The sequence below is a fragment of the Mauremys reevesii genome, linkage group 17 (assembly GCF_016161935.1).
Source record: "Mauremys reevesii isolate NIE-2019 linkage group 17, ASM1616193v1, whole genome shotgun sequence".
Lineage (NCBI taxonomy): Eukaryota > Metazoa > Chordata > Testudines > Geoemydidae > Mauremys > Mauremys reevesii.
Window position 1 is genome coordinate 9,067,350 of NC_052639.1, and position 12,566 is coordinate 9,079,915.

Sequence of the window (12,566 nt, forward strand, 5' to 3'; positions counted from 1 at the left end):
TCTGCACAGTGTCTAAAGTTTTGAGTTTAGCTAATTTTTTTTTAAATGACCCTTGCTAAGGTAAGTACATGCAAAATGTAGAGTCTGTTATTTGACTGTACCATTTTAAATAATGAATGACAAAGCACAATACGGTAATAATGATAATTACTCCAGCCAGGACAGCTGAGGCATTTTAGAACTCATTACTCAAAGAATTGAATTTAAGCATAAGATGGAAATAAAATTTTGAAATGCACAGACCAGTTAGAAAGCTAAAATACCAGCACTGTCATCCTGACCGAATGTGAAAGAATAAAATTACAGAGACTATGTGCACTTTGCACATTTTGACAGGAAGTAAAAAGAAGTAATAACAGTAATTGAAGTGTCTATTGTGGGGTGAGTGTGGGGGGGCGGGGGTGAGACACACCCGCTGTCACTTCAAGCACAGCGGCACTCACTAGTCCGAAGGCTCGTTCACACAGCAGCAGGGGCCAGCAGCTCCCACTCCTGACCCAGAGGCAGCAGCACAGACTCTTGTCCCCCCCGCTCAGCTCAGCAGAGACTAGGCAGAGGCAGGAGGGTGGGGCCACCCTGACATCAGCAAACCCCCCCCCACACACACACACACAGCACACGGGAGGCTCCTGGGAGCAGCTTGGCCGGGGCAGCTCCAAGGGGGGGCGGGGCAGGGCTGCAGGAACAGGTGCAGGGGCAGACAGCTGAAGAGAAGTGGGGAGAGGAGAGACAGGACACCCCTCAGCAAGGCCCCCCCGGACCGTCATGTCGTCTGCCCCCCACTGAGTCTGGTCCTGTCCTGCTCTTCACAATGAGAACAGCGCTGGGCTCCCTGCCAGCGAGCTATCCCTGCGCCCTGCCAGGGCCTCCATCTCCTGTATCCGTCTGTGGCTAGTAGGAGTGTGATGGATCTGCTGGGAGAGACAAGGGGCTCTCGCTTCGTCCCCTCCCCCTGGCGTTTCCTGGCTGCTCTGAGCAGGGTGGAGGTGGGACTCCTGCCTGTGAGCCAGCCAGAGCTTCCCTTTGATTGGCTCCTCTCCCCCATGAGTGGTGGGGTTGTGAATGGGGCAGCAGGTACTGAGTGTTGGACTCTCACTCTTTCAGGGGCCAGTGACCTTCGAGGAGGTGGCTGTGTATTTCACCAGAGAGGAATGGGCTCTGCTGGACCCCACTCAGAGAGCCCTCTGCAGAGACGTCATGCAGGAGAACTATGAGACGGTGGTCTTGCTGGGTGAGGAGTCCTGTCCCCTGGGTTATTAGAAGCTGTGAGGGCTCTAAAAAACCTGAGTAGTGATAACTTTATACCTTTAATTGTCATACAAGTTTTGACAAGTTCCCTTGCCCCCCTTTTTTTGCCTTATCTCCCACCCACTAAAATAATTTTTGGACATGTGCCTTTTTGGTGCCAACAGTCATTTGAAAATTGCATTTAATGTATCCTTATAGGATACCTTAATAACTACATTAATCACTGTAGCTTTCATGCCGTTACCTCATTTTAGGAGGAAAATATGCCACCTGTAGAATTCTAAATTGAGTTAATAGGTGTATGACTCATGCCTGGCTTGTGTGACAGTCAGGTGAGCTCCTCTTTTGATAGGAGAGCGTATAATGTTGCCATTCAGGACCCCACGGGTGAAGGGAGAACAGAGCTATGGGAGGGGAGGAGAAGGGAGGAGTAGATAATTCTGGGGTGCCAGGACATGGGGAGGGGGTGTGCAGGGTTAGAGCTAAGAAGCAGCAGGGAGGGAGGAGGTTGTGAGAGAGGAGGAGGGAACACAAGAAGCTCCCAAGGTGCCGGGAGGTGGTGCCGGCTGAGAGTAATGGGAAGAAGGGGAGGGGAGTGTGGAGGAAGGGCACCCAGGAAGTGGGCTGGGTGGGTCAGTGGGAGGGAGGAGAGGTTTGGGGATCCAGAGCCCTGGGGGATCCCAGACCTTTAACCCCAAATCCCTACCCAAGCCTTGTTGCTTTAGAGCCTACACTCCAGTTTTCTTTCTGTTCAGTTTCACTTCATTATACACCCCCCCCCCAATATTATTATTATTATAACTCTTGACCTCCCTCTCCCGCTCATTACCCCCCTCCCCATATGGCCTCCCCATCTCAATGCACAGTGACCCCGGCCTCCGACCCTGAGTCCTTGCTGCATCCTCCCTCCCACACCAGGGCCACCTCCCTGGCACCAATGGGCGCTTGGCTGATGATGTCACAGGGCGGTGGTGTAGCCTGGACAGTTTCTACACTTATAAGGTTACAGGTTGGGGCACAACTTGCCCTTGTACAGGGCTACTCAGAGTTAATTGAGAAGATGGAATTTGGTGAAACACAGAAACGTGATTTAATCCAGACAGTTATAACTGAAATCATAGGCCAGGCTCAATACACGTAACGATTAAACTAAGATCAGTACAGTAAAGAGGGTTTTGCCCTGTGCATACTTACAAGATACGGACACCCTTGGAAAGAAAGATCGACGGGCAAAGGAGCCCATCAGAAGGGAGCCCTGCTTCAGTTTACACTGTCTCAGGGACCCGACAAAATGAAAACCTGGTAGCTAGGAGAGGTATTTTATCCACTTCCTTAGGATGGCTATGTACCATATCTGCTCCTTTTCTCTGATTACAAGAATGTCAATAGCTGCCCCAACCCATACGTGGCCTTTGGGAAGTCCATAAGCATCAAGCATTAATACTCATGATTTACATCACTTATTAATTAATAATTCCAATCTATGAATGTGGTGCAACCTAATTGCTAAAGCCCACCCCAAACTTCCTTCTTTTCGGAAGAATTAGGGGCTGTTGCTCCTGAATTTTAGTGTTTAATTCCCCAGCCTTCTCCACACACTGGGGGAGTTTAATTCTCCCTCCCATTACACCTGAGTCACTAGATTTCCTAATTCCCCAAAATGTGCTTTTGCGATGTCACAGTTCTAGGGTAGCGAAGCCTTTGACCTGCCTCCATGTGGTGCTCAAGCAATGGCCTCTCGGGTATCAGGCCTCTAGCCAGCCCCTCTCTATGGGTGGGGACCCACATGCCTCTCCTTTTTGACCAGGGTGTGAGGATTGCAGCTTGTCCTCCACTGTGTTCACTGGACTAACATCCAGTTCCTGTGCTTTGCTTTCTCTCCAAGGGCTGTGAGCAGTGTGTGTGTGTGATAGAGGTGGGAATTTTGGTGATGTCAATACACACCTCAGTTTCCCTCTGTGGTTGGTATTGCCATGATTATAAAGAGCAGGAGACATGAGGTGTTTTGTCACGGAGCTGTCACGGGGTGATATGAATGGGTCATTAAGGACAGGCTGGGACCAACCTACATCAGTGGAATACCCGACAGGGACAAGGGAATAATTGTCACCTGTCCATGGGAGGATCTCCCCTTGGCTGAGTGAAGCACACATGGACTCATGATGTGCTTGGGAGCAGGAAGAACTGGGTTTGCAGATGCGGGGAGCTCTACTGGAGCGAAGACAAATGGACAGGCTCAGTGAAAGGAAACCAAACTGTTTTCTACAGCAGCCTGGCTCAAGGGCATTGGCCAGTATGGACTATATCGTCGTCTTTGCTTCTCTGTGCTAATCTAAAGACGTTCAGTGCTGTATTTCAGTTGACTAATGAACCCTGCTATGTTTTAAAAGTCTGCCCAGTGTCACAGCACAAACTTGCTCTGTGCATTGACTGAGGAACAGTCTGTGTACAGGAGGGTCGTTCGGCTGGACCTGCTGGCAGAGCTCACAGGTTGAAATAGGAGTGTTGAAGCCAGAGGCTCAGTCTCAGGTGCTGAAGCTACATGGCCTGTCCTTGTGGAAGAGTGGGAGCCCTTGGGGGTCTAGTGCACTCAAGGGACACCTCCCAAGGACAGTTTAAAAGCCAGGGCATTGCACAGATCCTGTGCATCCATGACAGTGGCATTGTGCCTTATGGGGAAAAGATATAAAGCAAGAAAAGCATCAAAATGTTTATTTACCATCAGTCCTCTTGGGAATCCCCGATCATTCCAAAGTATATTAAAAACCTTCTTTAAAAGCTTACGTCTGGGTTATCAGGTCATGTCAGTTTGTAGCCCAAAAAGGCCCTTCTCAGTCAGCTCAAACTCAACTGTTTCTCCCCAAAAAGTCTGTCATATTCAGTCTCCCGAAAGAGGTAAAATCAGTCACTGCCCCTTTCTGTGCTGGGCAAAGCTTCAGAAGATGGAGTTCTGCATAACCAGCCTTGAGATCCAGCCTTAGTGACACCAGATTGCACAGGAAACCCATCCCCCCCATCCCTCAGCCTCCCCGGTATCATCTGGCCCATCTCAGCACCACAGTCTGTGAAGTATTCGTGCTTTCAAGGGCTGGCTCAAAGATACAGATAACAGTCATAAGTAGGGCCAGTGTTTGCTGGCAGCGAAAACAGAGTAATTCACAAGCATGAGCAATATATAATCCTTTACAACATGAAAATGCATTGGGGAGGACAGGAGCCAGCTGTGTGGGGAAGGTGGGACCCAGACACTGGGCATTGAGAGCCTGGAGCCGGCTGTGTGCTGGGGAGACGGGACATGAACCAGCTGTGTGCAGGGGAGAGGAGCAGGGGAGAGGTGCTGTGGACGCAGCCGAGAGCAGGTGTGAGCACCGTCTGCGCTGCAGCACGATGAGGGTGCCCAGCGTCCCACTGCCAAGTGCCCCGTCTCCCAAGGGGAAGCTCCAGTGTTTTTTCTGAGCCCAGACTTGTATGAGGAGGGAAGAAATTGGCAGCAAGTCTCAAAAGCAGCCAGCCCCCAGCCTCTGCCCCGTGCCCTGGGGAGGAGTCAGGGGTCTCCAGGCAGAAATGTGGGGTTTGTGACCCTGCATCCCCAACCACCTTCTGTTCAGCTATTCTGGATACAAAGGGTGATTCCAGAAATGAAGAGTAGTTTCAGGGGGAAATGCAGTAATAGCAGCAATTTCCGGAAAACACTGGCCCTAGTCATAACATTAAATACAATAGTCTCAAGTTCTATACCTGTGTTCATCAGATCTGTCCCTCTGCCTTCACATAGTTCACTCTGCTGGTGGGTTCCACCTCTTCCCCCATCTGTGTCTGTCTTGTCTAGTTAGACTGTAAATTCTTCAGGGCATGGGCCATCTTCTATTCTGGGTTTGTGCTGTGCCTAGCACAACGGGCCCACCGTTCATTGGCTCTTAGGCACTAAGGTCATGAATGTGAGTTATAATAATAACTCTTCTGCCACTTTGAGCCAAGGAAGCCGGCCTTGGGATGTTACATCTTAAAATTGAGCTGGGGTTAAAACCATGGAATATTCCTTGTGACAAGTATCCCACAAATTCCATGGACCTTCCTTTTTTTCTTTCCCTTCCCAGGGTTTCCAGTTTCCAAACCTGATGTGATCTCGCAGCTGGAATGAGGGGAACAGCCTTGGGTCTCAGACCTCTATGGCTCTGAAAAAAAGTGCTCCTGAGAGCTGTGTGCACAGGTGAGGAATTGGGTGAACCATCTCAACAACTGTCTGTGAATACAAGAAACCTTTGGGATGCCCTACAAAGACTCTCCAAGTTGTAAGCGCTCCAAGTTCAGAACTGTTCCCTGCAGATGTGGAATCATTAGGCAGATGTCACTCATGGCTTCCCACCTATCCTGACTGACAGTTGGCAGCAGGTCCCTCCCTAATCTCACCTTCCCCTGAGAGTTCTGGTGAGATGCAGACCCAGAACGGATCCCTTCCTCTCTCTGCTCTGGGGAAGGGTTTGGGGAAAATCAGCTCCTGATAGGTTTGATCTCTCCCACACATATTTTGGTTTGTTCACACCTTTTTCCATTCCTCTCTCTGAGATTTCTTTTCTCTCCGGCACAGGGAGTGACCTGTGTCTGGATTCTCTCTGTCTCCCATCAGGTGGTGGGATGGCAAGTGAGAATGAGGAGACACCCCAGCAGGAAGATGCTGAGCAAGTAGAACCACATGGGATGTTATCAGGAAGACCCAAAGGGAACGTTTCTGGGAGTTGTGCACTCCCAGAAAGAACAAAAACCTGTGAGACTAAGCACAGGCCAGAGGAAAACTTCAGTAGCCTCTCAGACCTTATTACACGCGAGAGCATCAACTTGGAAGAGACACGCTACACATGGCATGAGTGTGGGAAAAGCTTCAATGGGAGCTCAGACCTTCTCACACATCAGAGAATCCACAGGGGAGAGAAGTCCTACATATGCTCTGAGTGTGGGAAGAGTTTTAAGCAGAGCTCTGCCCTGATCACACATCAGAGAATCCACACAGGGGAGGTGCCCTACACATGCTCTGAGTGTGGGGAACGCTTCAGTTATAGCTCAGCCCTCGTCTCTCATCAGAGAATCCACAGTGGAGAGACGTCCTACACGTGCTCTGAGTGTGGGAAAAGTTTCAATCGGAGCTCAAACCTTGTTAGACATAAGAAAATCCACATATGAGAGAATTGTAAGAAATGCCTTGATTCCGGCTGGACAAAGATTGTTTTTTAAAAAATCACAATTGCGAATTCCTACAGAGTGACCTTTGCACCATGTTCACCGTGGTCTCTCAGCTCCCCTATATGAGTTGCCTGCTTCTGCCTTTGCAGCTCCTGTTCTTTATTGCCCATCAGCATCCCAATCCCCCTGTTGTTCACTTGGTTAGGTCAATATTTTTTCTAAAGGGCTGGGAAGAGGAGTCCCTAGCAAATGGCTTGGAACTAAGCAAAATACCCCTGCATTTGGCCCCCAAAGCCGTTGTGGCCTGGGCCCTGCAGGAGGTGACTCCTGAAGATATCACCTTCCTAATCAGGTGCGTGTTGCCTATTATTTGGGAAATGCAATTCCTGTCTAGGTGGGGATGGGGAAAATGGAAGTGATCTTTCTGTTCAGCTCACCCCTAGGAGATGCTGCAAATATGTAGAAAATGAAATCCCTGTTGAATGTGGCATAGCTGCAGAAAGAGACCTATTTTCCATAGATACCTGACATTTGGTGTTTTACAGGGATTCTAAGCCGCACCTGAATTTAGTCCCTAATTTAAATCTGTGCCACCAGATTAAAGAAATGAAAGGGTATAGTTGGGGGAGTTGTACCTCACTATCACTATTAATACGTTGTGTGGTTGGTGAAGAATTCTACACCAGAGACGTGTAAAATTACTCCAAGAAAGGTCAAAGATTCAACAAGAACTCAGGGAGAAACTGCAGATTTTGGTTTTCACCCTAGAGATGGAAGCTATGGTGACCTGTGGCCCAGGTAAACTATTTTTAGAATGCTGCTCCCTAGTTAAGTGGCATTGGTCACACTCCTAAAGGACGCCATGATTAAATTGGGAACAACTGTCTTTTACCATTTGGATCCAAAGTTTCATGAAGCACAGAGAGAAACAGCTGATTGCTTCAGAGCCAATCCATGCCTATGGGTCCCAATCTGGCTGACTTGCTGGACAAGAAGCAGTTCCATGCTGGGCAAATGATGGTAGCCAATGAGGGAATGTATCAGATTCCAAGTTCAGATTGCAGGATACATGAATGCTGACTCCTGACTCCGTGGTTTGGTCTCTTAGTTTTGCTATTAAGTCTTAAGCATTTGTATCACTTCTCCACCTCCTGCTACTTTGAAAGATTAGAAAGTGTGGAAATAGAGCACAGGTGGTTTTCTCATGATGCAACCTACCCACTAGCATGAGAGCCCTTCCACCTACACTTATGGGAGAAGACCCAGGGCGAAATGAACTCACAGAAATGGAAGGCTCCTAGGTTATTGCAGAATGTGATTTCACACAAAGCTCACTGGCTGGAAATGGGAATTAAGAGAAAACTGCCCTATAGGTTTATATTTTATAATCTTTGAATAAATTGTTACCAGCGACAATGAAATGAAACATGAAGTTAATTAGTGTAAAGTAAGAGGCTGATTATGTGATAACTTTCAGTGTTACAATATAATTCAGGTTTTCTTCTAGTTCTCTCCTGCCCCTCCTACTATATTGGCAATGGTGGCTAATCTTGAAAGTAAAACCTCACTCCAAAGGAATTAGAGTGGGGGAACATGGGAGAGAAATAGCATGTATGAAAATAGAGCCCCAGTGTAGACTGTAATTATTTCTATTTCAAATGGAATTTATTTTGATAAACTTTAAAATAATTTTTTTCAAGAGGAAAATTGCTTGAGTCAAGATGTGTAACCCTCTACTGAGTTAGAGGGTAACAGCCACAGAGTTCCCCAGTTTGCTTGGTTGCTAAACAAAGACACATCGGGCAGGAGAGGTCAGAATTTAAAATGGTGATGGATGCAGGACGATTGATTTTTGCAACCAGTTATTTTACTGTTAGAGCCCAGCTGCTTAACCCTCAGGCCTGGCCATGGAAACTTCCCCGTAACTGGCCTTATGTTTCTTTCATGTTTGATACCTTTGGGGTTCGCACGTCCACACGACATGCGGTTTACGACAGCAGATACTTTGAGAAAACTGCCGGGCTCAGTCGGGCTGTTCCAAACTCTGCCTCACTTCGTCTAGAGTGGGTCATGTGATGAAGTCTCCATGGTAACTAATGGCCAGGCCCTTCCCCCCTGCAAGGGGATGCTAAAGGTGTTTGAGAACAAAGAGATCAGGTGACCTCCTGGCCTGGGAAGGAGACAAAGCCCAGAGAGGAGGGGCTGGAGGGGGGTTGGCAGTTTTGGAAGCTGGCTGGGAAATGGAGGAGCCCCATGGGGCCTGGGCCTCCCAATGGGGCTGTGGCCTCCCTGGGGCCCCAGATGGACCTAACTAAAGGGGGTCCTGTTGTCTGTACTAGCAAGACCTGTTTTGGACTGTGTTCCTGTCATCTAAATAAACCTCTGTGTTACTGGCTGGCTGAGAGTCACGTCTGACTGCAAAGTCGGGGGGCAGGACCCTCTGGCTTCCCCAGATGAATGCTCCAAGGAGAGACCCAGGAGGTGAAGCCGTGTGAACTTCTTGCCCTGAAGACCAAGGGAGAGGAGGCCCCCCAGAGTCCTGCCTGGCTTTGTGGGGAGCAGTTCCAGAGCATCGCCCAGGGACTCTGTGACACCCCTCACTCCCGACCCGCAGCCCCTGCTATCCCAGTCCTGACCTCCATATTCACAGCTCTGACGGTGCCCCTCACTCCCGACCCGCAGCCCCCTGGGTTCCCCCCAGCTCTACCGGTGCCCCTCACTCCCAACCCGCAGCCCCTGCCATCCCAGTCCTGACCTCCAGACTCACAGTTCTGCTGGTGCCCCTCACTCCCGACCCGCAGCCCCCTGCGCTCCCTCCAGCTCTGACGGTGCCCCTCACTCCCGACCCGCAGCCCCCTGCGCTCCCTCCAGCTCTGACGGTGCCCCTCACTCCCGACCCGCAGCCCCCTGCGCTCCCTCCAGCTCTGACGGTGCCCCTCACTCCCGACCCGCAGCCCCTGCCATCCCAGTCCTGACCTCCAGACTCACAGCTCTGCTGGTGCCCCTCACTCCCAACCCGCAGCCCCTGCTATCCCAGTCCTGACCTCCAGATTCACAGCTCTGACGGTGCCCCTCACTCCCGACCCGCAGCCCCCTGGGTTCCCCCCAGCTCTACCGGTGCCCCTCACTCCCAACCCGCAGCCCCTGCCATCCCAGTCCTGAACTCCAGACTCACAGCTCTGCTGGTGCTCCTCACTCCCGACCCGCAGCCCCTGCTATCCAGTGCTGACCTCTAGATTCACAGCTCAGCTGGTGCCCCTCACTCCTGACGCGCAGCCCCTGCTATCCCAGTCCTGACCTCCAGACTCACAGTTCTGCTGGTGCCCCTCACTCCCAACCCGCAGCCCCCTGCTCTCCCTCCAGTTCTGACAGTGCCCCTCACTCCTGATCCACAGCCCTCTGGGCTCCCTCCAGCTCTGCTGGTGTTCCTCACTCCTGACCCGCAGCCCTTGCCATCCCATTCCTGACCTCCTGTGACGTTATGAGTGTAATATAATATTTCATTGAAAGGTGACAGGGCCAGAAAGAGTTAATTAACTCACCTCACCCACTGACCTTGCTGCGCTGGTGCCTGGAGCTGCCCCTGTCCCTGACCCAGGGCAGAGGATATTGGAAGCTGACCATCCAGAGTTTGCAAAATAAAGGAGCAGGGGGGTGAGGCCTGGCAGTGTTGGCAGAACGGGAAAGCATCAGAGGGTCCTATGGCAACCAGGGGGATTGGTGGGAGTCGGTGAGGGAGGAGTTGGCGGCTTTGTTCTGGTGGCTGGGGAAACACCTCAACATTAAAGAAACCAACAGTGCCAAGTCCTGCAGTGTCGCCTGTGGGATTTCCACAAGAGCATCCGGGCAGGGGAGCCAGTCACCGTGTGACTGTATGATTGGATCAAGCGACAGCTGCCCGAGTTCCAGGAGATGAGGCTGCAGCTGGCCGATATGAGCGGGAGCACCGAGTGAAGGGAGGGGCGGCCTCCCCTGACATTTTTGCAGCCTGCAGGGAATGGAGACAAAGCAGGGGGATGCAGGGACTCAGGGCAGGACCCGGGGATCCGGTAGAACAGGGCCACAGTCGCTGGAGGAGGAGAGAGAGTCCTGCGAGAGGAAGCCGCTGGTGGGAAGCAATAAGTGCAGAGTGCAAACCAGCCAGCTGAGAGTCACAGGGGTCTAGAAAACAAAACAGCAGCAGGTTCCATGGTGTAATGGGCTGCACTCGGGACTTTGAATCCTGGAATCTGAGTTCAAATCTCAGTGGGACCTCTGGCAGGTATAGTGGTTTGCTGCAAAGCCTTGGATCTCAAAGTGCTTGGTTACTCTCTCCCTGGTTGAACTAGAGTCATGTTTTTTTTTCTCCTCCTCGTGGGTCATTGGCGATGGGTCTCTGGTCCAGCTGGGCCGCTAGAGGGTGGGGTCCTAGAACTTAACAGTCTGGCTAGAGATTCCTGCGGGTTGACCTGATGTTGGGTTTCTCGCTGCTTCACCTGATGCCCACAACTTTGGTCCCTGTAGCTGCAGCTGCCCCCCTCTTCCTCTTGCCCACATGGCATTTAAAGGAAGCAGGGCCAGGGCCAGGCTTCCCAGGCTGGAGCCCAGCCCCTCTCCTCCTCTGGGCACCTAGAGCAGAGGCGGCTGGTGCTGATAGCTCCAAGGGAAGGTTTAAAAGCCACAGAGCAGCCGAGGGCAGGGCAAGAGGAGGGCAGGACCATGCCTGTGTGTGGCCAGCAGACAGCCACAGAGACACCCAGCCAGGCTGCTCCCTGCCATGCCAAACACCCACTGAAGGCCACCCACAGACCAGCATGTGGGGTGGCTGCTGATGCTCTGTGGCCAACATCAGAAGACGGTAGGAAAGCAGGGCCAGCCCCCCTGGTGGGGCTCTGACCGTTCCCACTCCAGGTGCTCACTTTGGCAGTGGGGCAGGAGATTTTTCTCCAAGAGGCTTTTCCCCAGCTGGCGAGAAGCAGAGAAACACCCAGGCTCCCAAGGTGCTATGTAGCAACCCCCCTCCAGCACAGGGACAGCCGCACACTTGGAAGAGGGAAACTGCTCCACACTCTAGCCCGGGCAGCCGCCCATTTTCTTTGGCAAGTCAGGAAGGGCAAAGGTGAGACTGGAAGCACCTGGGGCTCATGCCCCAGCCTTTGTGACACCCAACCCCCAACTCCTTCCTGGGGCTCTAGCTGAAGCCAGAGCATTGGCCTGAGCGGCCAAGAAGAGGTTCCAGCCCTGAAGGGAGCAGGACTTTCAGCACAAAAGTAAAACTGCAGAAACACAACCACGAAGGGACTCGAACCCTCAATCTCCTGATCCGAAGTCAGGCACCTTATCCGTTAGGCCACGTGGTCACAGAGGAAAAGGCCCTCCAGGCACTTCTTTGGAAAAGGCAGACACTGACGCATCTGACGAAGGGGGGATTCACCCACGAAAGCTCATGCTCCAATACGTCTGTTAGTCTATAAGGTGCCACACGACTCTTTGCTGCTTTTGCAGACACTGTGTTTCTCAGGTCAGCTACTGAGGGGGGCCAAGACTCCCTGGGCACAAGAAGTCGAGTTCCCAGTGAGATGTGAGACTTAATTCTCTGGAGCCAGGTGCAGGGCTTTGGCAGGGAGGCTCAGGCATGGGGGATTGTGGTGCTACGGACGGACCAGCTGTCTAGGTGCGGAGATTTATTCTCACTGAGAAGGAGGAGGAGGAATCCTGCTGATAGGCAGTGGCCAGGGCCGGTGCAACCACTAGGCGAACTAGTCGGCCGCCCAGGGTGCCAAGTGGTTGGGGGCACCAAAAAGCGCACTCAGGGGAGGCCGGGGAGTGAAGGTGAGCTGGGGCAGGGGCTGGGGAGGTGCAGGGGATGGGCGGCCTGCAGCAAGTAACGGGGGTGGGGGTGTGCAGGGGAACCACTCCCTGTCCCAGCTCACCTCTGCTCCGTCTTCTCCCCTGAGCACGCCGCCCCCGCTCTGATTCTCCTCCCCTCCCAGGCTTGCTGCACTAAACAGCTGATTGGCACCGCAAGCCTGGGAGGCGGGAGAAGTGGAGCGACGCCGGCGAGCTCAGGGGAGAAGGCGGAGCGGAGGTGAGCTGGGGTGGGGAGCTGCTGCAGGGGGGCTGCCCGGCTCTTCCCCATGGCCCCCGCCCCTGCACTCACT

General features: G+C 52.2%; 1 non-coding gene across 1 annotated transcript; it reads right to left on the reverse strand.

Moving 5' to 3' along the window:
- Window positions 1-11,692: 11,692 nt before the first annotated feature.
- TRNAR-UCG lies at window positions 11,693-11,765 on the reverse strand. Its single transcript has one exon. It is a non-coding gene; the product is annotated as a tRNA-Arg (tRNA).
- Between the last annotated feature and the right edge of the window lie 801 nt (window positions 11,766-12,566).